This window comes from Muscardinus avellanarius, assembly GCF_963383645.1.
Source record: "Muscardinus avellanarius genome assembly, chromosome: X".
Taxonomy (NCBI): Eukaryota; Metazoa; Chordata; class Mammalia; order Rodentia; family Gliridae; genus Muscardinus; species Muscardinus avellanarius.
The window spans coordinates 81,370,690-81,396,124 of NC_137792.1; the positions used below are offsets into that span (position 1 = coordinate 81,370,690).

Here is a 25,435-nt window from a genome sequence, read left to right on the forward strand (position 1 = left end):
TTTAGCAAGGTGTGGTGGCACACACCTGTCATTCCAGTACTTGGGAGGCCAAGTTAGGAGAATCACAGGTTTGAGGCCAATCTCATCAACTTAGCAAGGCTCTCAGCAACCTAGTGAGAACCCATTAAAAAAAAAAAAAAATATATATATATATATATATATATATACCAGCCAGGGCCCGGGTTGGACTCTGGGCCCTGGTCTGGACCGCGTGTAGCACGCCATACCCCTGGAGAAAACGGGCCCAGTACCCTGGGTCCCGGGCGGGGGTCACGCAGGGCACGCCAGCCGGGGCCCAGGTCGCGGGACTCTGGGCCCCGGGCTGGACCGCGTGTAACATGCCAGACCCCTGGAGAAGCAGGGCACAGTAAGACTCTGGGTCCCTGGCGGGGGTTGCACAGGGCATGCCAGCCGGGGCCTTAGTCGCGGGACTCCAGGCCCCGGGCCAGACCGTGCATAGCACGCCAGACCCCTGGAGAAACCGGGCCCAGTACCCTGGGTCCCGGGTGGGGGTCACGTGGGGCACGCCATCAGGGGCCCGGGTCACAGGACTCTGGGCCCCAGGCAGAGTAGTGCAGAGCACACTGGACCCATGGGGAAACCGACCGGGTCACAGTGCTACTGAGTGCCTGATCCCACTACCTCCTCAAACCACATACACTGTCTTCTCTTATTAAAAAAAAAAAAAAAGGAAAAGAAAAAGAAAAAGAAAAAGAAAAAGGAGAACTATTGAAGAGGAGTTAAGAAAGCCGTGGCAGATGCCAGGACACTGGAGATGCAGACAAAATTATCCAAATGCATTGGAACTTATGGAAAAATTCCCCGTGAAGGAGGACTGCTGTTTCTCTATATTGTTAAGAATCTTGGACATCAACTGTAAGGAGAGAGTTTAGCGGAGACCAAGGAGAAAGGCAGTGTTGAAAGCGGTCTCTGCGATGGTGGTGGAGACTTGTATTCAGGAGAAGCATAAATTGGATCCTACCAACCTTATTTTTTTTGGAGAAATTATACCAAATGTCGAATGCTACCATCACACATGCTTAGGAACACTGGACAAAATTCAGAGTGGAAAAAGAGCCTGGGAAGGATTTGAAATGGTGGAGACAGTGGCAATGGCAGTGGCCAGTACTCAGGGGAGGCAGAGATCTGATGCATTACACCTGAAACCTTTGAAATAATAACCCCAGAGGCAGAATGTTACCAACACGCACCCTCAAGAACGTGGGACAATTGGTTGGGCGAAGAGGGTGCTCGGATTGGAGCCTGCCGAGGGGTGAGGCTGGCGACGGACACAGCAAAGCTGGGATTGGAGCCTGCTGTGAGGCAAGGCCGATGCTGGAGCCTCCGAGGCCGGGATTGGAGCCTGCCGAGGGGTTAGGCCAGTGCTGGGGCCAGTGAGGCCAGGATTGGAGCCTGCCATGAGGCAAGGCCAGTGCTGAGATCTTCAAGGCCAGGATTGGAGCCTACCGAGGAGTTAGGCTGGTGCCAGGGCCAGCAAGGCCGGGATCGGAGCCTGCCGTGAGGCAAGGCCGGTGCTGGAGCTTTGAGACAGTGATTGGACCCTGCTGAGGGGTTAGGCCAGTGCCGGAGCCAATGGCTGACATTGGAGCCTGCCATGAGGCAAGGCCACTACTGGGGCCTCTGAGGCCAAGATCGGAGCCTGCCGAGGGGTTAGGCTGATGCTGGGGCCAGTGAGGCCGTGATCGGAGCCTGCCGTGAGGCAAGGCCGGTGCTGGGGCCTTCAAGGCCGGGATTGGAGCCTGCCGAGGGGTTAGGCTAGTGCCAGGGCCAGCAAGGCCAGGATCGGAGCTCACCATGAGGAAAGGCTGGTGCTGGGGCCTCCGAGGCCTGGATTGGAGCCTGCTGAGGGGTTAGGCCGGTACCGGGGCCAGCGGCCGGCATCGGAGCCTTCTGTGAGGCAAGGCCGCTACTGAGGCATCTGAGGCCAGGATCGGAGCCTGACAAGGGGTTAGGCCGGTGCTGGGGCCAGCGAGGCCGACATCAAAGTTTGCTGTGAGGCAAGGCCAGTGCTGGGGCCTTTGAGGCCAGGATAAGAGCCTACCGATGGGTTAGGCCAGTGCCAAGGCTAATGGCCGGCATTGGAGCCTGCCGTGAGGCAAGGCTGCTACTGGGGCCTCCAAGGCTGGGATCGGAGCCTGCCAAGGGGTTAGGCCGATGCCGGGGCCAGCGGCCAGCAGCAAAGCCTGCCATGAGGCAAGGCCAGTGCTGGGGCCTCCAAGGCTGGGATAAGAGCCTGACGAGGGGTTAGGCCGGTGCTGGGGCCAATGGCCGGCATCGGAGCCTTCCATGAGGCAAGGCCGTTACTGAGGCCTCTGAGGCTGGGATTGGAGCCTGCCGAGGGGTTAGACCGGTGCTGGGGCCATCGAGGCCAGCATTGGAGCCTGCTGTGAGGCAAGGCCAGTGCTGGGGCCTCCGAGGCCGGGATCGGAGCCTGTCAAGGGGTGAGGCCGGTGCTGGGGCCAGCAAGGCTGGCATCGGAGCCTGCCATTAGGCAAGGCTGGTGCTGGGGCCTCCGAGGCCAGGATAAGAGCCTGTCAAGGGGTTAGGCTGATGCCAGGGCCAGTGGCCAGCATCAGAGCCTGCAGTGAGGCAAGGCTGCTACTGAGGCCTCCAAGGCCGGGATCGGAGCCTGCCAAGGGGTTAGGCTGATGCCGGAGCCAGTGGCCAGCATCGGAGCCTGCTGTGAGGCAAGGCCGTTGCTGGGGCCTCCAAGGCCAGGATAAGAGCCTGCCAAGGGGTTAGGCTGGTGCCAGGGCCAATGGCCGGCATTGGAGCCTGCCGTGAGGGAAGGCCAGTGCCGAGGCCTCCATTGCCGGGATCGGAGCCTGCCAAGGGGTTAGGCCGGTGCCGGGACTAGCAGCCGGCATCGGAGCCTTCCATGAGGCAAGGCCGCTACTGAGGCCTCTCAGGCTGGATCAGAGCCTGCCAAGAGGTTAGACCGGTGCTGGGGCCAGCGAGGTCATCATCGGAGCCTGCCGTGAGGCAAGGCCAGTGCTGGAGCCTCCAAGGCCGGAATTGGAGACTGCCAAGGGGATAAGCCAGTGCCGGGACCAGCTAGGCCAGAATCGGAGCCTGCTGTGAGGCTAGGCTGGTGCTGGGGCTTCCAAGGCTGGGATCAGAGCCTGCCGAGGGGTTAGGCCGGTGCCGGGGCCAATGTCCGGCATCGGAGCCTGCCATGAGGCAAGGCCACTACTAGGGCCTCCGAGGCCGGGATCGGAGCCAGCTGAGGGGTTGGCTGGTGTCGGGGCCAGCGAGACCATAATCGAGGCCTCCCATGAGGCAAGGCTGCTGCTTGAGCCAGCGAGGTCTGGATCAGTCCACCGGGTAGCCAGGCCACTACTGGGGCCGTCAAGAGTGGGATTGGTATTGCAACGCGGCATGCACATAGAAGTATTGCAGAAAATATAAATCAGATGCCTCCCCTAATCAGCAATAACTAGGAGGAAAGGAGCAACAGGAAGAGGTCGAGCTATAGAGAGGGCCCTATAGTGAAGCAACTAAGGTGACCAATCAGAGGGTATGGAATAGGGGAGGATGGAGCCTCTTTAAAACGCAGGAGGTACGTAAACAAATGTATCAAAGTTAATCACCAAACAAGCATGGGATCGAGGGAGGGGGAAGGAATGGGATGGGGGCTGGATGAGGGCTAATTGGATGATGTGTGCTTGTATATCCTCTCAAGTCTTGTACTCCAATGTGATTGATATATGACTACTATGCACCAATTTAAAAAAAAAATATATATATATATATGTGTGTGTGTGTGTGTGTGTGTGTGTGTGTAGATTGGAGGTACAACGTCCCTGAGATCAGCCTCCAGAACCACACACGCCCCCAAAAAATGCAATTTTATTTTAATACAAGCTGAAATTTTGTCAACTGTTTCAGTCTTTATAGACCAGTGCTTCTGAAGCATTTCCCCCCTTATTCCCAAACAAAATTTCAATTTTATTTCTACAGCTTATAGCATAAAACAGTAATTTTATAATATAAAATTAAACTAAAAAAATTATTCTTTTTCAAAGTACACAAACCCTCTCCCTTATTGTAGAAAATCACTGTTCCAGAAAACAAATTTGCAAGTTGTAATAAGCACTGTAAAATTGCATATTTTTGACCAAAACAATGTTGTTTATCTCCATACACTCCAAGGAAACAAATCAAAATGAAAACGCAATTTGACAATTTCAACAATTTTCATAGTTTTCTTTTAGTGTGTGTACAGTGTGTGTGTGTGTGTGTGTGTGTGTGTGCTTGTGTGTGTGTGTTACTGGGAATTGAACCCAAGGACACTCTAACTCTGATCTATGCCCCCCAATTCTATTTTTTTTTCTTTTTTTTTTGCAGTACTGAGGATGAAACCCAGGGGCATTCTACCTCTGAGCATACCCCCAGCCTTATTTTTTTTATGTTTAAACAGGGTCTCACTAAGTTGCAGAAGGCCTCACTAAGTAGCTGAGGCTGGTTGTGAACCTGCGATCCTCCTGTCTCAGCTTCCCAAGTACTGGGATTAACAACATGCACCACCACACCTGGCTCCTTCTCTTTATTATTTTGAAATAGGTCACACTAATTTGTTGGAAGTCTTGTTAAGTTACTGAGACTGGCCTCAAGCCTGTGATACTCCTATATCAGCCCCCAAATACTAGGTAGTTTAATTTTAATAGTGAAAAAAATTAGCAAGGTACGGTGGCACACGGCAGCAGTCTCAGTACTTGAGAGGCTTAGACAGGAGGATCACATGTTAGAGGTCACCCTCAACTTAACTTAGTGAGACCCACTCTCAAAATTAAAAACAAAATATAGCCGGGCGTGGTGGCGCACACTTGTAATCCCTGTGCTTGGGAGGCTGAGACAGGAGGATCGCTCAGGTTCGAAGCCAGCCTCAGCTACTTAGTGAGGCTATCAGCAACTTAGTGAGACCTTGTTTCCAAATAAAATATAAAATGGGTCTGGGAGTATAGCCCAGAGGTAGAAAGCCTCTGGGTTCCACCCCCAGTACCACCAAAAAAAAAAAAATTAAAAACAAAATTTAAAAAGAGTTTCAGAGGAAGAATGCCTCTGGATTCAATATGTAATACTGAAAAAATAAAACTAACCCCAGTAACCCTAAATAAGGAATGATTACTTCAAATAAGAGACTCATTCTTTGATATGACCCATAAAGCACAAGCAACAAAAGTGAAAACAGACAAATGGGATTACATAAAAAATAAAAGCCGAGCATGGTGGCGCATGTCTGTAATCCCAGTACTTGGGAGGCCGAGACTGGATTATAGGTTCATAGCCAGCCTTAGCTATTTAGTGAGGCCTTCCACCACTTAGTGAGACCCTGTTTCAAAATAAAGCATAAAAAATAGTGCTGGAGGTGTAGGTCAGGGGTAAACTACCCCTAAGTTCAATCCTCAGTACTGCAAAAAATATTTTTTAAAAAAATTTTAAAATAAAAATCTTCTGCAAGGCCAAGAGAATTAAGAGACTACTACTGAATGGGAGAAAATACTTTCAAACCACACATCTGATAAGAAGCTAGTATCTAAAATACATAAGAAGCTCAAAAAACTTAACAGTACAAAAACAAATGGCCTGATTTAATAGGTTTAATAGACATTATTCAAATTAAGATATTCAAATAGTATATGAAAAAAATGTTCAACATCCCTACTTAGCAAGGAGATGCAAGTAAATGCCAAAATGAGATATCACCTCACACCTCTTAGGATGGCTATGATCAAAAAGCGAGAAGATAAGTTGGCATATATGTGATGTAAAGTGAACTATTGCCCACTTTTGCTGGGAATGTAATTGAGTATAGCCATTTTGAAAAATAATCCAGTTTTCTAAAAGAAATTGAAGGAAAGGAAATCAGTATGTCAATGAGAAATTCACGTTCCCTTGTTCATTTCAGTGCTATTCACAATAGCCAAGAAATAAAACAATCTAAATGTCCACTAACTGATTAATGGACAAAGGAAATTTGATATATATGCACAGTGGAATATTATTATTATTCAGTCTTAAGAATGATATCCTATCATTTGGACAACATGGATAAACCTGTACATCATTATGTTATATGAAATAAGACAAGTATCACATGATCTCACTTATGCATGGAATCTAAAAAGTTGAACTCATAGAAGTTTAGAATAAAATAGGGGTTCCCAGAGGCTGGGAATAATTTGGTCAAAGGGCATAAAATTTGTTGGAAGAAATAATTTCAAGAGCTGAATTGTACAACATGGTGACTATAGTTAATAACATTGAATTGTATGCTTGAAAATTGCAATGGGTATTGAACTTAGGGGTCTTCTACCTATGAGCTATTTTATTTAGAAACAGAACTTCACTAAGTTGATAAGGGCCTTGCTAAATTTCTGAAGTTTTTTTGAAACTGCATCATCCTATCTCAGCTTCCCAAGTACTGGGATTACAAGCATGTGCCACAATACCCGACGTAAAGAGTAGATTTTAAGTCTTGTCATCACAGAAAATTAGTATGTGTGGAAATGCATGTTAATTAATTCAATTTAGCCATTGTGCAATGCATACATATTTCAAAACATGTTGTATACTATAAGTATATATACATATATATCTTTTATTTCCCAATTAAAAAGTAAAAATAATGAAAAACAAGTTCGAGTGATACATGCCTATAATCACAGTCCTTGGGAGGCTGAAATGGGAAGATTACAGATTTGAAGCCAACCTCAGAATTTAAAGAGGCCCCCAGCAACTTAGTGGGACCCTGTTTCAAAATAAAAAATAAAATAGGTTTGAGGGTGTAGCTCAGAGGAAGAATGCCGCTGGGTTCAATCCCTAGCACCACATAAAAAGAATATAAGAGAGTCATAACTCAAAGAGTTATACTCAAATTCAAAGGTATTAGAGTCCTATATTTTCCCAATATTTTTGTGGTACTGGGGTTCCTGGAAACCCTTCTACCTCCAGGCTACACTCCCAGGCCTATTTTATATTTTTTTATTTGGAAACAGGGTCTCTTAAATCCAGTGAGGCTGGCTTCGAACCTGCGCGATCCTCCTGTCTCCTCCTCCCAAGCACTGGGATTACAAGCGTGCACCATCACACCCAGCTTTCCAATATTTTAAAATACATGAACCATATTGAGACAAAATGATATTATGTATAAAAAATGGGCACAAGGAGGCACCACACTTACTACAACTGTTCAAAATTGTCCTGTTATGTGTACAAACTAAAAATAAATTTAAACTAATGTAAATGTGTTCTTGCATATTAATTTTCCTTATTGATTTATTTAAGTGACTAATATTATTTTAAAAGAAAAAAGCAAAAACACAATGTGAAACTTTACAAATCAGAAATTATAACTTAGCCAGTATGGTGGCGCATGCTTGTAATCCCAGTGTTTGGGAGGCTTAGACAGGAGGATCATAACAGGTTCGAAGCCAGCCTCAGCTACTGAGTGAGGCTCTCAGCAACTTAGTGAGACCCTGTTTCCAAATAAAGTATAGAATAGGTCTAGGAGTATAGCCCAGAGGTAGAAAAACCTCTGGGTTCCACCCCCAGTACCACAAAAAAAGAAATTATAACTTCATTTGTCTAAACTGTTACATTCATTTTTGAATTATATTTCCCTCTAACTCCCTCTATTAATACAGAAAAATCAAGAATTTAGTATAATTTTAACTTCCTTCTACCATTAAATGACTTTTGGACTTGCTGATAAGACTGGAATTTATCATGAACAAAATCCAGAAAATAAATGATTGGTAGAGAACCATGAAGATTTTTAATTGCTGCCATTACTTTCTTTTCATAATAAATATTTTGCATTTTAATGACAACAAAGTAAGCATTTATCTCATCCTTCCTAATATTAAAATTTATGTTAACCTCATCAAAACCTGTTCCCAACCCTTCAAAAAGTATTCAAATTTGAAATGCACAGGATGAATCCACCCTATTTATTTCTAATTTTCTCCGTGAGTCAGTGTGAGATCAGAACTAAGAAAACACATCAATGCCTTCTCTATACTACTTCAAGGATTACACAAAAGATGATGGTTAACTATATTTGACTTCTTCATGACAATCCAAATAAAACAAGTGAGTTCCTGTACCCTCTATGTCTAAACAGAGTAGTGCTAGGTACAAAATTCAAGACTAATTTTAGTGAATTGTATGACTGTTTTCTATGGTACGGGAGACTGAACCCAGAGACATTCTACTTCAAAGCTATGGCCCTCACCCTTTTATTTTTTTTATTTTGAAACAGTGTCTCACTAAGTTGATAAAGGTCTTGCAAAGTTTCTAAAGCTGGCCTTGAATCTGCTATCCTCCTCTCTCAGCCTCCCAAATACTAAGATTATAGATGAATGCTACTATTCCTGACTGTGACTAATTTTTAAGCAAATATTTTATATCCAGAGGAATGGCATCCTATAAAGAGCCATTGTGTTTGACACTATTTAAATTCAAGAGGTTTCTGAATGTCTTAGAGCCCAAATATTCTTTTAGAATGAATTTGAAGTTTTAGAACAATCTCATTTAGCTTCAAGACTGATGGGAAAGCTATGTAATACCAATTTTGATGATTCATAACAATAAATATATCTTTTATTCCCCTGACCTTCCACAAAAATATTTATGTAAATTTTTGATGACCTAAATTTGTATTGCAATAAATAGATAATTTATTTATAGTATCAAACACAGATGTTAACCTTAGAAATATAAACCCATATAATTATCCCTATAACAATCCGATGAGGTAAGTACAATTATTACCACCATCCTCTGCTTTATAGATAAGAAATTTGTGGCCAGGCATGGTGGCGAACTCTTGTAATCCCTGCGCTTGGGAGGCGAAGACAGGAGGATCGTGCTGGTTCGGAGCCAGCCTTGCTGGCTTAAGAGACTCTGTTTCCACATAAAAATGTTAAAAAATAGGTCTGGGATTGTAGCCCGTGGGAGTGTATACTGGAGGTAGAAGGGCTTCCAGGAACCCCAGTACAACAAAAAAAAAAAAAAGAAAGAAAGAAATTTGTGGCAAAGAAAGAGTCACTTGCTCAAAGTACAAGAAGGGTCAGAGCTGAGATACTCAGATAATCTGACTGGAAGATCTGGGCTCTTTAATGTTCTATGATGCCTTGCTCTGATATTAGAGGCAATGAGTTAATGGTTGAGTTTTTATTTCATTTTTATTTATGTTTTTATGTGGATCATATTGAAAATGGCATACATTCACATAGTGCTTGGTGCCTCCCCCAGCTTCCTCTTTACCCTGCTTCCAACAATGAGTGTCCAAGTTGACCATGCTACATTCACAATTATACACATATTCAAATGTAACCCCACCAGTTAATCAACCTCAGCTTTCTTCCACAACTACTCGTCCTTTTTGGCTTTGCTGAAGTTTCCCCTCCATTATCTGGAGTCCCTCTGGTACCACAATACTCCCTAGTTTGGGCATATTAGAGAAAACATATGTCCCTTCTCTTTCTGTGCTGGACTAATCTCACTTAACATAATGTTCTCCGGATCTTTCCATCTTCTTGCGAATGACATAATTTTGTTCATCTTTATTGCTGAGTAGAATTCCATTATGTGTTTTTCCCATAAATTAGAAATCCATTCATCTGTTGATGGAGATCTAGGTTGGTTCCATATTTTGACTATTATGAATTGTGCTGCTATGAACATGGGTATGCATATGTTAATGTAGTTCTCTGGTTTCAATCCCTTTGGAAAGATACCAAGGAGTGGTATAGCCAGATCATATTATGGGTTCATTCCTAGTTTTCTAAGGAATCTCCACACTGATCTCCATAGTGGCTGAACTAGTTTGCACTCCCACCAACAGTGTAAAAGAGTTCCTCTTTCCCCACATCCTCACCGGCATGTGTTGTTATTTGATTTCTTTATGCTTGCCACTCTGGGGTTAGATGAAATCTCAGCATAGTTTTGATTTGTATCTCTCTGATAGCTAATGATGTTGAACATTTTTTCACATATCTACTGGCCATTTTTATCTCTTCTTTTGTGAAGCATCTATTCAATTCAGTTGCCCATTTCTGGATTGGGTTATTTGTTTTCCTAGTGTAGAGTCTTTTGAGCTCTTTGTATATTCTGGATATTAGCCCTCTATCAGAATGGTGGCTGGTAAAGATCTTCTCCTATTCTGTAGGCTTTCTATTTAGGTTCTTGATAGTTTCCTTTGATGAGAAGAATTTTTTTTTATTTTGATGCCATCTCACCTGTTAATTCTTGCTTTAATTTCCTGTGCTTTGGAGGTCTTGTTGAGAATGTTACTGCCTGTGCCTATATGTTGGAGTGTTGAGCCTATGCCTTCCTCTAATAGCTTCACAGTCTCTGGTCTAATTTTCAAGTCTTTGATCCATCTCAAGTTGATTCCCGTGCATGGTGAAAGATAAGGAATTAGTTCCATCTTTCTACAAAAGGATAGCCAGTTCTCTCAGAACTATTTGTTGAAAAGGCTGTCTTTCCTCCAGCATATGAGTTTGGCCCCTTTGTCAAAGATCAATTATTTGTTTCTGTATTTCCTATTCTGTTTCATTGGTCTGTATGCCTGTTGTTGTGCCAATACCATGCTGTTTTTACCACTGTTGCTCTGAAGTATAATTTAAAGTCAGGGATTGTGATGCTTCCTGCATGATTCTTATTGCTGATAATTGCTTTGGCTATTCTGGGTCTTTTTATCTCCATATAAAATTATGTCTCCATATAAAATTTTTTCTACATCTATGAAGAATGTTATTGGTATTTTGATAGGAATTGCACTAAATCTGTAGATTACTTTTGGGAGAATGGCCATTTTGATGATATTTATTCTACCTATCCATGAGCAAGGGAAATCTTTCCATCTTCCAATGCCTTCTTCAATTTCTTCTTTTAATGTTTCATAATTTTCATTGTAGAGGTCTTTTACATCTTTGGTTAGGTTTACTCTTAAGTATTTTATTGGTTTTGAGGTTATTGTGAATGGAATTGTTTTCTTTATTTCTTTTATTGTGGATTCATTGTTCGCATAGAGAGAAGTAACTTATTTCTTTATGTTGATTTTGTATCCTGTAACTTTGCTAAATTGGTTAATCAGCTCCAGTAGTATTTTTGTTCAGTCTTTGAGACTTCTAGGTAAAGGACCATGTCATTTGCAAACAAGGATAATTTTAATTCCTCTTTTCCTATTTGATTTTCTTTGATATCCTTCTCTTGTCTTATTGCTGAGGTAAGAGTCTTAAGGACTATACTGAAAAGGAGTGGTAAAAAAAATGGTGACTGTGGGACACAGCACTTCTCAGTAGTTCATAAAAATAAAGTTCAACTACCTAAAAGGCAGAGTCTTAACCAACAAAATAGATATATCTCAGGAACCAAAACAGATCCAGGAACCTCAGCATAAGGAATCCAGAAACCCTGAACTACAAGATCCACACAAAAAAATTTTTTTTAAATTCAGGCATCGGATCTGCTGCAGAGAAAACAGGGCCACCCACCAGCGCCAGCACGGGTTGCTGGACCAAACCGCAATCCCTGGAGTCGACTGACACCACTGTAGCAAAATAATCCAAGAGTTTAAAAAAGGACATAGAGCTCCAACATCTTAAGCAGTGAACAGCAACCGAGCCAGAAGCCTGTGTGCTCACCAAAGACAGGACCACAGTAGCACAGCAAGTCCTCCAGACACCTGGATCAAGGAAGCCAGGTATCTGAGTGCATCCAGAGAAGCTCTGGGTCTTAGCCTGCGCCCCAGGTCCGGCACTAGCTTTGGGTGCCTATCCCCCATCCCAGGACCCACCACTCTCCTCGTGCACCCTGCCCATGCCCCAGGACCACTGCTAGTTGTCTGTGCCGCCCATAACCCTAGACACTGGATGGACCTTCAAAGTAAAAGATGAGTAAAGACTCTTCAGAACTAATAAAAACTATAAACCAAATGGACTTAATAGACATATACAGAATATTTCAACCAGGAACAACAGAATACACATTATTCTCAGCAGCCCATGGCCCCTTCTCCAAAATGGACCACATTCTGGGACACAAAGAAAGCACTAGCAAATTCAAAAGAAGTAATGTATTTCCCTGCATCTTTTCAGACCATAATGGAATGAAAGTAGAAATCGACAACAGGAAACCCAAAATAAACTTTTTAAATACATGGAGATTGAACGATGCACTATTGAATGAGGAGTGGGTAAGATAGGAAATTAGGGGAGAAATGAAGAAATTTCTGGAATTAAATGAAAATAGAGAAACAACTTACCAAAATCTATGGGACACTTTGGAGGCAGTGCTGAGAGGAAAGTTCATAGCATTGAGTGCCCATATAAAAAGAATAGAAAGTTACCAAACAAACAACCTAATGACACAATTCAAGGACCTAGAAAGACTGCAACAGTCTAACCCCAAAGCCACCAGAAGGCAGGAAATTATTAAATTCAGAGCAGAAATAAATGAAATAGACAACAAAAATAAAATTCAAAGAATCAACAAAACAAAAAGCTGGTTCTTTGATAAGATTAATAGGATTGACAAACCCCTGGCCAACCTAATCAAAAGAAGGAATCAACTCAAATTATTAAAATCATAAATGAAAAAGGAGACATCACCACAGACAAAAGGTAAATTCAAAGGATTATCAAAAACTATTTTGAGAATTTATACTCCAACAGACTGGAAAACATGGAAGAAATCGATAGATTTCTAAGCACATATAACATACCTAAACTGAACCAAGAGAACATAGCAAGCCTTAACCAACCAACAGCAAACAAAGAAATAGAAACAGCAATCAAAATTCTGCCATCAGCGACTTCCGGGAAGATGGCGACCAAGAAAAGCGGGGCTTAAGAGCCCCGCTAACAACTAATCTCCATTGCCACAAAATCAGCGCCTTTCATAGCCAGAAAACACCATCACCAGAGAAACAAAAAAATCACCAGGCTCCAGAGAGAAAGCGGACTGAGAACAGAGCTCAGAGCCACAGAGGAGATACACCGGCCTCACGCCCTAGGCCGCGGCAGCAGCGCCATACTGCCGGTGGCAGCGGCGACTTCACCGGACGGCTACAGCAAGCCGAGGTGAGCCGCTGCGGAACAGCCAGACGGGATTTCTCGCCGCAGGTAAAATCTAAAGCTCCCAGTGGCTGAGCTCAGCACACGCTGCAGGGATTCAGAGTGGAAATCAAATCAAGAAGAAATACAGCAGCCTCATGGCCGAGGGCGTAGCAGCAGCGCCATATTGCCACCAGCGGCAGCAGCAGCGAATTCACCGAATTCACCGAGTCCAATACAGCTACATCTGCGTACTCAAGAACAGTGAGTCAAATTGCGGGCCACAGAGGAGAAATCCCAGTACTGTACTCCCTGGGACTTGACCCAGAGGGGGAAGGGCAGTGGCAGAGATATCACACCATAGGAGAACGTGCAACCTGGCACCCCCCACAGTGTAAAGCAGCCTCTATCGACTCTCTGGGTTGGAGACTCTGTGATACAACCCAGTAAAGGAGTACTGGGGTCTGAGATACTACTGACTCGAGATCCAGAACACCTTAAGCAAAGTCATAGTGACCCAAGGGAAGAACCCAGAGAAGGCACAAACTTCCGAAATCATGGGAAAGAGGAATAATACTGGAGCAATTAATGCCCACAACCCCACAACATCAGAACCCGATAAAACAGAAAATCAGAGATTTCTAGAAGATCAAATCAGGAAAATAACTGTAGAAATAATAGAGGTGCTTCGAAAAGAACTCAGAGAGAGCCAAAAAGAGATAAAGGATGCAATTAATGAAGTAAAGGCCTCAATTCAAAGCACAAACAACCAATTAGACCACATGGAGAACAGAATCTCGCTCTTAGAAGATGATAATTCCAAAAATGAACACATAGTTTCTAATCTAGGAAAAAATATCCGACAGCAGAAATCTGATATTGAAGAAATATGGGCCCATTTTAAGAGAGCTAACCTAAGAATAATTGGAATAGAGGAGGGAAAAGAAAGTGAAACCAAAGGGATCAACAATCTCTTCAAGGAAGTAATAGCAGAAAATTTTCCAAACATAGAGCAAGAGGTTGATACACAGGTCTAAGAAACTTATAGAACTCCCTTTAGACAGGATCGGAGAAGAGGATCTCCACGCCATATAATTGTCAAAATGACCAATGTGGAAGCCAAGCAGAGAATCTTAAAGGCAACAAAAACAAAGGGCCAAGTGACATTCAGAGGCAAACCAATTAGAATCACTCCAGACTTCCCAAACCAAGTCATGAGAGCCAGAAGGGCTTGGAGTAACATATTCCAAACTCTGAAAGAAAACAACTTCCAGCCAAAAATTTCCTACCCAGCAAAATTTTCTATCAAATTAGATGGAGAAATAAGAAGCTTCCATGACAAACAGAAACTGAAGGAATTTATGTCTTCAAAACCAGCGCTAGAGAAAATACTCAAAGAGATTAACTACAAAGAAGAAATAGGTAACACACACCAGAACCAGAGAAACAAGATTTTTCATCCAACAGACAACTAAGATTGGTTATCTGTGGAGATTCATTATTTATGTTAGTCTTTTACCTATCTCTAAATTGTATTGTTTGCCTTTATTGTTGTTAATTTTTAGGATTTCTAGTTGGAATATTAATATACCTTCAGATATAGCATTTGGAAATATTTTATCCCATTCTATTAGTAACTGTTAACTCTGTTTACATTGTCTTTGGATATACAATATTTTTTTTTATTTTTTAGGGAGTTTGTATACTCTTCTGTTGCCTGTGCCATTGAAATAATATCCAAGAAATCACTGCCAATTTCAGTGTTGTGAGGTTTTATGACCCAGATTTTCTCCTAAAAGTTTATAGTCTTAAGATTTATATTTAGGTCTTTTATCTATTTTGAGTTAATATTTGCATATGGGATTAGGTAAGGGTCCAACTTTATTCTTTTCCATGTAATTATTATGTTACAACAATATTTAGTTAAAAGATTATTATTTCCACCACCAAATGTTCGTGGAAACCTTGTCAAAAATAACTTGACAATATAGGGAAGAATTTAGCTCTAGGCTTTTATTTAACTCCAATGGTTTATATATCTGCCTTTAGAATAGTACTACACAGGTTCAATTATTGTAGCTTTATATGGTTTGAAATCAGAAAATATATATCTTCTAGCTTTGTTCTTTTTCAAGATCGTTTTGGGTATCTAGAGTCCATATTCCATATTAGGATAGATTTTTTTTCTGAAAAATAAATATATAAATATATGATAGTTTCACCTAAAAAAATAAAAAAAATATTCTCTGGTAAGAAAGAAAGTAAAAAGAAATATTGAAATGTTATCTTTAAGTCATCAAAAGCTTGGTATCAGACAAATGAAACTGTTATGTGAGATTATCATTTTTAATTTTGGATAGATTGCTATAATACTAGATGTCAACCACTAAGCCAAGCATGGGAAGGAGGGATGGGGAGAAAATGGGGTGGGGATTGGGAGGGGGCTGACTGGGCGATGTGTGCATGTATGTCTACAAAAGTTTGTATCCCACTATGATGTATGAATACAGTGCACCAATAAAAAATAAATAAAAATAAAAAATAAAAAAGCAAAAAAAATAGAAAAAAAATATTCTCTGGTAAGAAAGAAAGTAAAAAGAAATATTGAAATGTTATCTTTAAGTCATCAAAAGCTTGGTATCAGACAAATGAAACTGTTATGTGAGATTATCATTTTTAAGTTTGGATAAATTGCTATAATACTAGATGTCAACCACTAAGCCAAGCATGGGAGGGAGAGATGGGGAGAGAATGGGGTGGGGACCGGGTGGGGGCTGACTGGGCGATGTGTGCATGTATGTCTACAAAAGTTTGTATCCCACTATGATGTATGAATACAGTGCACCAATAAAAAAATAAATAAATAAAAAATTAAAAAAAAATTCTGCCATCAAAGAAAAGCCCAGGTCCTGATGGGTTCCCAGCTGAATTCTACAAAACTTTCAGTGAAGAACTAATACCAATACTTCACAACTTGTTCTGGGAAATTGAAAAAGATGGAATTCTCCCTAATTCCTTCTATGAGGCCAGCATCACATTAAACCCCCAAACCAAATAAAGATACTTCACGAAAGGAAAATTATAGACCAATATCCTTAATAAAAATAGATGCAAAAATTCTAAACAAAATACTATTTATATGCATTCAAAACCATATCAAGAGAATTTTACACCATCAGCAAGTTGGTTTAATCCCAGAAAAGTAAGGCTGGTTCAACATATGTAAATGAATATATGTTATTCACTACATAAATAGAACTAAGAAAAAAACCCACATGACTATATCAATAGATGCTGAAAACACTTTCGACAAAATCCAACACCCATTTATGTTAAAAACACTGCAGAAAATTGGAATAGAAGGAACATATTTCAACATCATTAAGGCTATATACAATAAGCCCAAAGTCAACATCATATTGAATGGAGAAAAACTGCAAGAATTCCCTTTAAAATCAGGCACAAGACAAGGATGCCCATTATGATCTCTCATTTTCAATATAATCCCTGAGACTCTTTCCACAGCAATAAGACAAGAGAAGGAAATAAAGGAATTCGAATAGGAAGAGAGGTGCTAAAACTATCCTTATTTGCAGATGATATGATTCTTTATCTAGAAGATCCAATGAACTCAACCAAAAGACTTCTAGAGCTGATTGATCAATTCAGCAAAGTTGCAGGATACAAAATCAACATAAAGAAATCAGTTGCTCTTCTTTGTGCCAAAAATGAATCCAAAACGAAAGAAATAGAGAAAACTATCCCATTTACTATAACCTCTAAACCAATAATATACCTAGGAATAAACCTAACCAAAGATGTAAAAGACCTCTACAAAGAACACTACAAAACATTAAAGAAAGAAACTGAAGAAGACCTTGGAAGATGGAAAGATCTCCCTTGCTCATGGATAGACAGAATAAATATCATCAAAATGGCTATTCTGCCAAAAGTGATCTAGAGATTCAATGCAGTCCCCATTACAATACCAAAAACATTTCTCATAGACCTGGAAAAATCAGTTATGAATTTTGTATAGAGAAAGAAAAGACCCAGAATAGCCAAAGTAATTATCAGCAACAAGAACCAGGCAGGAGGAATCACAATTCCAAACTTCAAATTATACTATAGAGCAATAGTAGTAAAAATAGCATGGCATTGGCACAATAGGCAGACTGACCAGTGGAACAGAATATATATATATATATAGAAACAAACCCACACATCTATAGTCATTTGATCTTTGACAAAGGGGCCAAACTCATATGCTGGAGAAAAGACAGCCTTTTCAACAAATGGTTCTGGGAGAAAGTTGGATCTGAATCCTTACTTCTCACCATGCACAGGAATCAACTCGAGATGGATCAGAGACTTAGAAATTAGACCAAAGACTGTGAAGTTATTAGAGAAAGGCATAGGATCAACACTCCAAAATATAGGCACAGGCAGTAACTTTCTCAACAAGACTTCCAAAGAGCTGGAAATTAAAGCAAAAATAAGTGGGATCTCAACAAACTAAAAAGTTTCTTCTCATCAAAGGAAACCATCAAGAACCTAAAGAAGAAGCCTACAGAATGGGAGAAGATCTTTACCAGCCACTACTCTTATAGGGGGCTAATATCCAGAATATACAAAGACCTCAAAAGACTCTACACTAGCAAAACAAACAACCCAATCAAGAAATGGGCAACTGACCTGAATAGACATTTCACAAAAGAAGAGATACAAATGTCCAATAGAAACATGAAAAGATGTTCAACATCACTAGCAATCAGGGAGACACAAATCAAAACAACGCTGAGATTCCATCTAACCCCAGTCAGAGTGGCAAACATAAAGAAATCAAACAACAACAATTGCTGGCGAGGATGTGGGGAAAGAGGAACTCTTTTACACTGTTGGTGGGAGTGCAGAGTAGTTCAGCCACTATGGAGATCAGTGTGGAGATTCCTTACAAAACTGGGAATAGATCCACCATTTGATCTGGCTATACCACTCCTGGGTATCTTTCCAAAGGGCTTGAAATCAGAGAACTACATTAACATATGCATACCCATGTTCATAGCAGCACAGTTTGTAATAGCCAAAATATGGAACCAACCTAGATCTCCATCAACAGATAAATGGATTGCAAAATTATGGGAAATACACACAATGGAATTCTATTCAGCTATAAAGAAGAATAAAATAATAGCATTTGCAAGAAGATGGAAGGAACTGGAGAACATTATGTTAAGTGAGATTAGTCCAGCACAGAAAGAGAAGGGACATATGTTTTCTCTAATATGCCCAAGCTAGGGAGTATTGGTATTACCAGAGGGACTCCAGATGATGGAGGGGAAATTTCTGCAAAGCTAGAATGGAAGGATAGGAGAGGAATAAAGCCAAGGTTGTTCAATGGAGGAGCTACATAAGAATACGTATAATGGTATAAATATAACATGGTTAACCTGGACACTCTTTATTGGGAAGCAGGAAGGGTAATGGGTGGGGAGAGGGCACGAAACACAATCTAAATGTACACCATTTTCAATATGTTCAACTTATAAATAAAATAGAATATGGAAAAAATAAAAATAAAAATATAAAAAAGATAAACCTCTATGGTAAAACATAATACATCATTTAATTTAAATATTCAAGTAAAATTTAAATGACTGACAGGAATATAGCAAAATGTTGATTTCCCTTAGTAGAATGTTGATCTAGACAATCTTCTAACTACAAAATTTAACATACATGTTTTAAAAAATAATCTCTCTTAATTAAATATGAAATCTATCTTGAAAAAAAAGAAAAGGATTGGTTATAGTTAGCATCCTTGTTCATGAATTTAGAGGAAATTCTGCAGTTTTTCTCCATTCAATAGGATGTTGGCTTTGGGTTTGTTGTATATTGCCTTAATGATGCTGAAATATGTTTCTTCTATTCCAATTTTCTGCAGTATTTTTAACATGAATGGGTACTGAATTTTGTCAAATGCTTCTTTAGCATCTATTGATATAATCATTGATTTTTGTTCTCAGTTATGTTTATGCAGCGAATAACATGTATTGATTTGCCGGGCGTGGTGGCGCACGCTTGTAATCCCCGCGCTTGGGAGGCGAAGACAGGAGGATCGCGCAGGTTCGAAGCCAGCCGCGTGCGCTGGCTTAGGAGACCCTGTTTCCAAATTTTTAAAAATGTAAAAATAGGTCTGGGAGGGTAGCCCGGAGTTAGAAGGGCTTCCAGGAACCCCAGTACCACAAAAAAAAAACATGTATTGATTTACACATGTCAAACCAGCCTTGCTTTTCTGGGATGAAACCAATTTCATCATGGTGTACAATTCTCTTGATATGGTTTTGAATGCATATAGCTAGTATTTTGTTTTAAATTTTTTGAGGTATCTTTATTTGGTTTTAATTTTAGTGATATTGGTCTTATAGAAGGAGTCTGGGTGAATTCCATCTCTTTCAATTTTCTGGAACAATTTGTGAAGTATTGGTATTAGTTCTTCACTGAAGGTTTTACAGAATTCATCTGGAAACCATTAGGGCCTGGGCTTTTTTCCCTCATTTTTTTTATTTTTTTATTGGTGCACTGTATTCATACATCATAATGGGATAAAAATAATCTGTAGACATACATGCACACATCACCCAGTCAGCCCCTAGAGCCAGAAGGGCTTGGAGTAACATTTTCCAAACTCTGAAAGAAAACAACTTCCAGCCAAAAATTTCCTACCCAGCAAAACTTTCTGTCAAATTAGATGGGGAAATAAGAAGCTTCCATGACAAACAGAAACTGAAGGAATTTATGTCTTCAAAACCAGCGCTAGAGAAAATACTCAAAAAGATTAACTACAAAGAAGAAATAGGTAACACACACCAGAACCAGAGAAACAAGATTTTCCATCCAACAGACAACTAAGATTGGTTATCTGTGGAGATTCATTATTTATGTTAGTCTTTTACCTATCTCTAAATTGTATTGTTTGCCTTTATTGTTGTTAATTTTTAGGATGTCTAGTTGGAATATTAATATACCTTCAGATATAGCATTTGGAAGTATTTTGTCCCATTCTATCAGTAACTTTTAACTCTGTTTACATTGTCTTTGGATATACAATATTTTTTTTATTTTTTAGGGAGTTTGTTTACCCTTCTGTTGCCTGTGCCATTAAAATCATATTCAAGAAATCACTACCAATTTCATTGTTGTGAGGTTTTATGACCCAGATTTTCTTCTAAAAGTTTATAGTCTTAAGATTTATATTTAGGTTTTTTTATCTGTTTTGAGTTAATATATATGATATATGGTATATATATGGTATATTTGTATATGTTTTGAGTTAATATATATGGTATATGGTATATGGTGTATATATATGGTATATTTGTATATGGTGTTGGGTAAGGGTCCAATTTCATTCTTTTTCATATAATTATTATTTTTGAACAATATTAGTTAAAATATTATTATTTCCACCACTAAATGTTCATGGAAACCTTGTCAAAAATAACTTGACAATATAGGGAAGAATTTAGCTCTAGGCTTTTATTTAACTCCAGTGGTTTATATATCTGCCTTTTTAACAGTACTACACTGTTTCAATTATTGTAGCTTTTTATAAGGTTTGAAATCAGAAAATATACATCTTCTAGCTTTGTTCTTTTTCAAGATTGTTTTGGGTATCTAGACTCCATATTCCATATTAGGATAGATTTTTTCTGAAAAATAAATAAATAAATGTATGATAGTTTCACCTAAAAAAAAAGAAAAAAATATTTTATGGTAAGAAAGAAAGGAAAAACAAATATTGAAATGCTATCTTTAAGTCATCAAAAGCTTGGTATCAGACAAATGAAACTGTTATGTGAGATTATCATTGTTAATTTTGGATAAATTGCTATAATACTAGATGTCAACCACTAAGCCAAGCATGGGAAGGAGAGATGAGGAGGGAGGGGGGTGGGGATCAGGTAGGGGCTAACTGGGCGATATGTGCATGTATGTCTACAAAAATTTTTTTATCCCATTTTGATGTATGACTACAGTGCACCAATAAAAAAGTCCAATATTAAAAAAGAAAATAAACATGTTTATTTTAACATAAAAATAAAATGCTGAGCCGGGCATTGTGGTGCACACTTATATAATCTGAGCATTTGGGAGGCTAAGACAGGAGGATGGTGGTTCACAGCCAGCCTTAGCTACTTAATGCTCTTTGCAACTCAGTGAGACCCTGTTTCAAAATAAAGACTTAAAAAAAGGCTGGGGGTGTAGCTTGGAGGTAGAATACCCCTGGGTTCCATTTCCAGTACTGCAATATATATATATATATATATATATATATATATATATATATATATATGACTGGGGGTGTAGCTGAGAGGTAGAATGACCCTGGGTTCCATCCCCAGTAACGAAAAATAAATAAATAAATAAATAAATAAATAAAATGCTGTATAGTTAAAAAAAAGACCATAATAAAAAATATGTGCATAATATGCTTAAAAAGCAAACCATCTTATTCAAATATAGAAAAAACTCAATTTTTATAAGTTGTCTTTATAAATCCCTCAGTTACACTATTTTTAAATTTTCTATTGTGAATAATTTTGTGTGTGTGTGTTACTGGGGATTGAACCCAAGGGTATTCTACCTCCACGCTACACACCTAGCCAAATTTTTATTCTTTACTTTGAAACAGGGTCTTACTAAGTTGTGGAGGGCCTCACTAATTAGCTAAGGCTGGCTGTGAACCCAGATTCTCCTGTCTCAGCCTCCTAGGTACTGGGATCACACCACACCCGGCTCTATTGAGAATAATTTAAGGAACTATTTTAATAGACTTATACAAAAATCTAGACTTATTTGGAGAAAGTAGTTGGAAAAAACTTCTCATTTTAAATGAGATGAGCAAAATAGGAAAAAAATTATTTTCATAGCATCTTAAAAACTGAACAGAACTGAACAGAAAAGGAGGCCATATCTGAAAGCCATGACTGAGGGTTTTATAACTGGGAAAAGGGACACGGATAGTTTAAAAGGGCACCAAATATAGTTTAAATGTATACCATTTATGTGCAATAAAAATTTTGTTTAAAAAATAAAATAAAAAGTCTAAAAAAAAGTACAGTTTAAAGTTTAAAAGTTATAAGAACCTGGGCATGGTGGCACACACCTGTAATCCCAGTACTTGAGAGGCTGGGACATGAAAATTTTAGGTTTGTGACCAGTCTCAGCAATATAGTGAGACCCTTAACAACTAAGCAGGACCCTGTTTCAAAATAAAAATTTTTTAAAGTGGCTGAGGTATAGCTCAATGGTAGAACACCTCTAGGTTCAATCCCTAGTACCACAAAAAAGAAAGACATATGAAATGTATTTCTACAATAAAAATACAGAAACTGAAATTCAACCAAACCTTCTTGTTGAAAGGAAATAAGCAAAAGATAGAATGGAGAACAATTCTGAGTAACCTCTTTGATCAGTGATGTTTGTTAGTTTGGTCATGTTCTTTATGTATATAAAACACAACTTATATTGTCATTTCTACTGTGTATGATAGACACCAGTGTTTTGGTTTAAAATGAGTACATCGAGCCGGGCGTGGTGGCACACGCTTGTAATACCTGCGCCTGGGAGGCGGAGACAGGAGGATTGCGCAGGTTCGAAGCCAGCTGCGCTGGCTTAAGAGACCCTGTTTCCAAAAATAAAAAAGTATAAAATAGGTCTGAGAGTGTAGCCTGGAGGTAGAAGGGCTTCCAGGAACCCCAGTACCACAAAAAAAAAAAAAAAAAAAATGAGTACATCAAGCTGGGCATGATTACATACGTTTGTAATCCCAGCATTTGGGAGGCTGAGACAAGAGGATCCAGGTTCACAACCAGCCTCAGCTACTTAGGCCCTTTGCAACTCAGTGAGACTCTGTTTCCAAATAAAGAATGAAAAATAGGACTGGGGGTGTAGCTCAGGGGTAGAATGCCCCTGGGTTCCATCCCCAGTACTACAAAAAAAAAAAATAAGTAAATAAATGAGTATAGCATTTATTCAAAATAAATTTTGATTTTGTAATTACAGTAGAATATCCAAAAGAGAGAATAAAATGTTTGTATTTATCAAAAGGGACACTCAACTCAAAAAGGTTGAAAAACTCTGATAAAAGTCAGTGTACCCCTGTGTCTTCCCTCTGCAGCAGTCTGGCTATCACCCTAAAGTCTCAGAAGGCTTTGAAGCCCCAGTGTACCATTTAAAGGACACAGCAGGGGAACTCCAAACCTGCCTACTATTTTCTGCTACATCATGAGGAGGCTTTCATGGAGAACTAAGAGTCACAAAAACTCCATTTAAGCCAGATTCACTTTGGATGGAAACTTAAATGTTTCAGAATGTCCCACTTACCTAAGTTAATTCTTTATGTGGTTTTGGCTTATATGACAAAAAAAGCTAAGGCCTTTTATCTTGCATATTTCACTTACAGCACTCATTTGCAGAATGTAAAACACCAAGTACTATTTCTATTTGACAAATTGAGACCCGAGGAATTTGAGTGACTCCTCCAAGCTCTACACCCTGTCCTCCTGATATCAACTCAAAGCTCTCTGCAGTTAAAAAAAAAAGAACAATCTTAACAGCTCAATAACTTAATTCAAAAATGTTTGCTGAGTGCCTACTATGTACCAGGCTGTGTTCTTGATATCAGAGCCCATGTCCCTGCCCTCCTGGGGATTATAATTTTGTAGGAGAGCCCAGAAATTAATAACTATCATATTGCTTGAAGCTCCTTCAATAAAAAGTGTGTCAGTGACAAGGAGAGAGCACTTATTCTAGAACCAAGGAAGTTTTTAGGAGGAAAGAATCAGTTGAAGAAAAAAAAACACATGAAGCTGGGCATGGTGGCACACGCTTGTAATCCCCCGCGCTTGGGAGACTGAGAAAGGAGGATCGCACAGGTTCGAAGCCAGCCTCAGCTACTTAGTGAGGCTCTCAGCAACCTAGTGAGACCATTTCCAAATAAAGTATAAAGTAGGTCTAGGAGTGTAGCCCGGAGTAGAAAGTCATTGGGTTCCACCCCCAGTACCACAAATTAAAAAATAAAAAATAAAAAGAAACACATGAATCAAATGTATATTTGGCAAAAGGAACCATAAGCACAGAACCCTAAGTAAGGTACATGTCTGGCAAGCTTGTGAAACAGGTGACCAGTGAGGTTGCAGCTTAGGTGCATCTTGCCACACACTCTTTCTTCCTCTCTCCCTGCTTGGGCTTATTTTGAACTTTCATTTTTACCTCTAGGATAAGGAATGCATTACCTACTTTGTGGGCCTCCCAAGTCAGTCTTTACCTGCAACTCACTCATCCACTTTCTTTTGATAAATGGGTCTAAAAATCCTAGTTGGCTTTCATCACCCTTCCCTGGGTTCCACTTGAGAAAAACAATCATAGAAACAAAACATAAAAATCCGAGTTCAAGTGATCGAATAGCTTCTATGTACTTACATTAAAGCCATGATATATGTATTTAGCATGACCTCAGAACTGCCACAAGCAAGACTTCACCATTTTAAAAAATCAATATACAGTGAAAACCCTCTAATACTAGCCTCAATCAAATCTTTCTTCAACCCAGAAAATACTCCAAAATCTTGCAGCACATTATCTGGTACTGAACTCGCTGCCCAGCATTTTCCTTTGCTTTGCTTCTGTCCTAGAACCTACTGTGCAGGACTGAGGTTTTATCCTGCTAACAACAGGATAAAGTCCTTCCACAGAAATGCCCCATGAGTACTAAAATAAATCAACTGAAAAGAGAGGGATATAATAATACCGATCGCTTACATTTACTGAGTAATTACTGTGTCTCGAGTTATCTGCTCAACTTTTATGTGCATAATAGCATTTAATCTCCATAATCCTGTGACACAGGTCATAATGTGACACCCACTTAATATTTGAGAAAATGGAGGAACTTAGGGATTAATTTGCTGAGGTCACAAGCCTAGCACAGGTTCCAATCTCAGAGCTGCTGGCCTCTGAAGCCCTGGAGTAAAGATGCAGGTGCATACAATTCAAAATGGAGCAATAGACAGACATGCCTAGACAAGGAGCAAAGCAGAATCCTAAGAAGGATGTTTTCCCACCCTAAAGGGCATGCAATGCAGCTGCCACATGTGACCCCAGTGAGGCCTTTCTGGAGAGCAGGAGGCCCAGGGAGGGACCTAGGTGAAAGTATAGTCCCCCGGAACCCTGGGCCAAACCTGAGGAAGACTCACAGCTATGGGGTGGGCCTGAAAGAGGCCTCTGTGAGTTCAGCTACAGCTCACTGTGACCACCTCCCGAACCCTGGGCAGGCTCAGGTCTGC

At 40.0% G+C, this 25,435-nt stretch overlaps 1 protein-coding gene across 1 annotated transcript in view; it reads right to left on the bottom strand.

Moving 5' to 3' along the window:
• Positions 1–25,435, bottom strand: part of SH2D1A (SH2 domain containing 1A) — a gene marked incomplete at both ends in the record, with an annotated part of 74,577 nt that overhangs the window by 48,970 nt on the left and 172 nt on the right. The gene's annotated exons all lie outside the window — the stretch shown is intronic.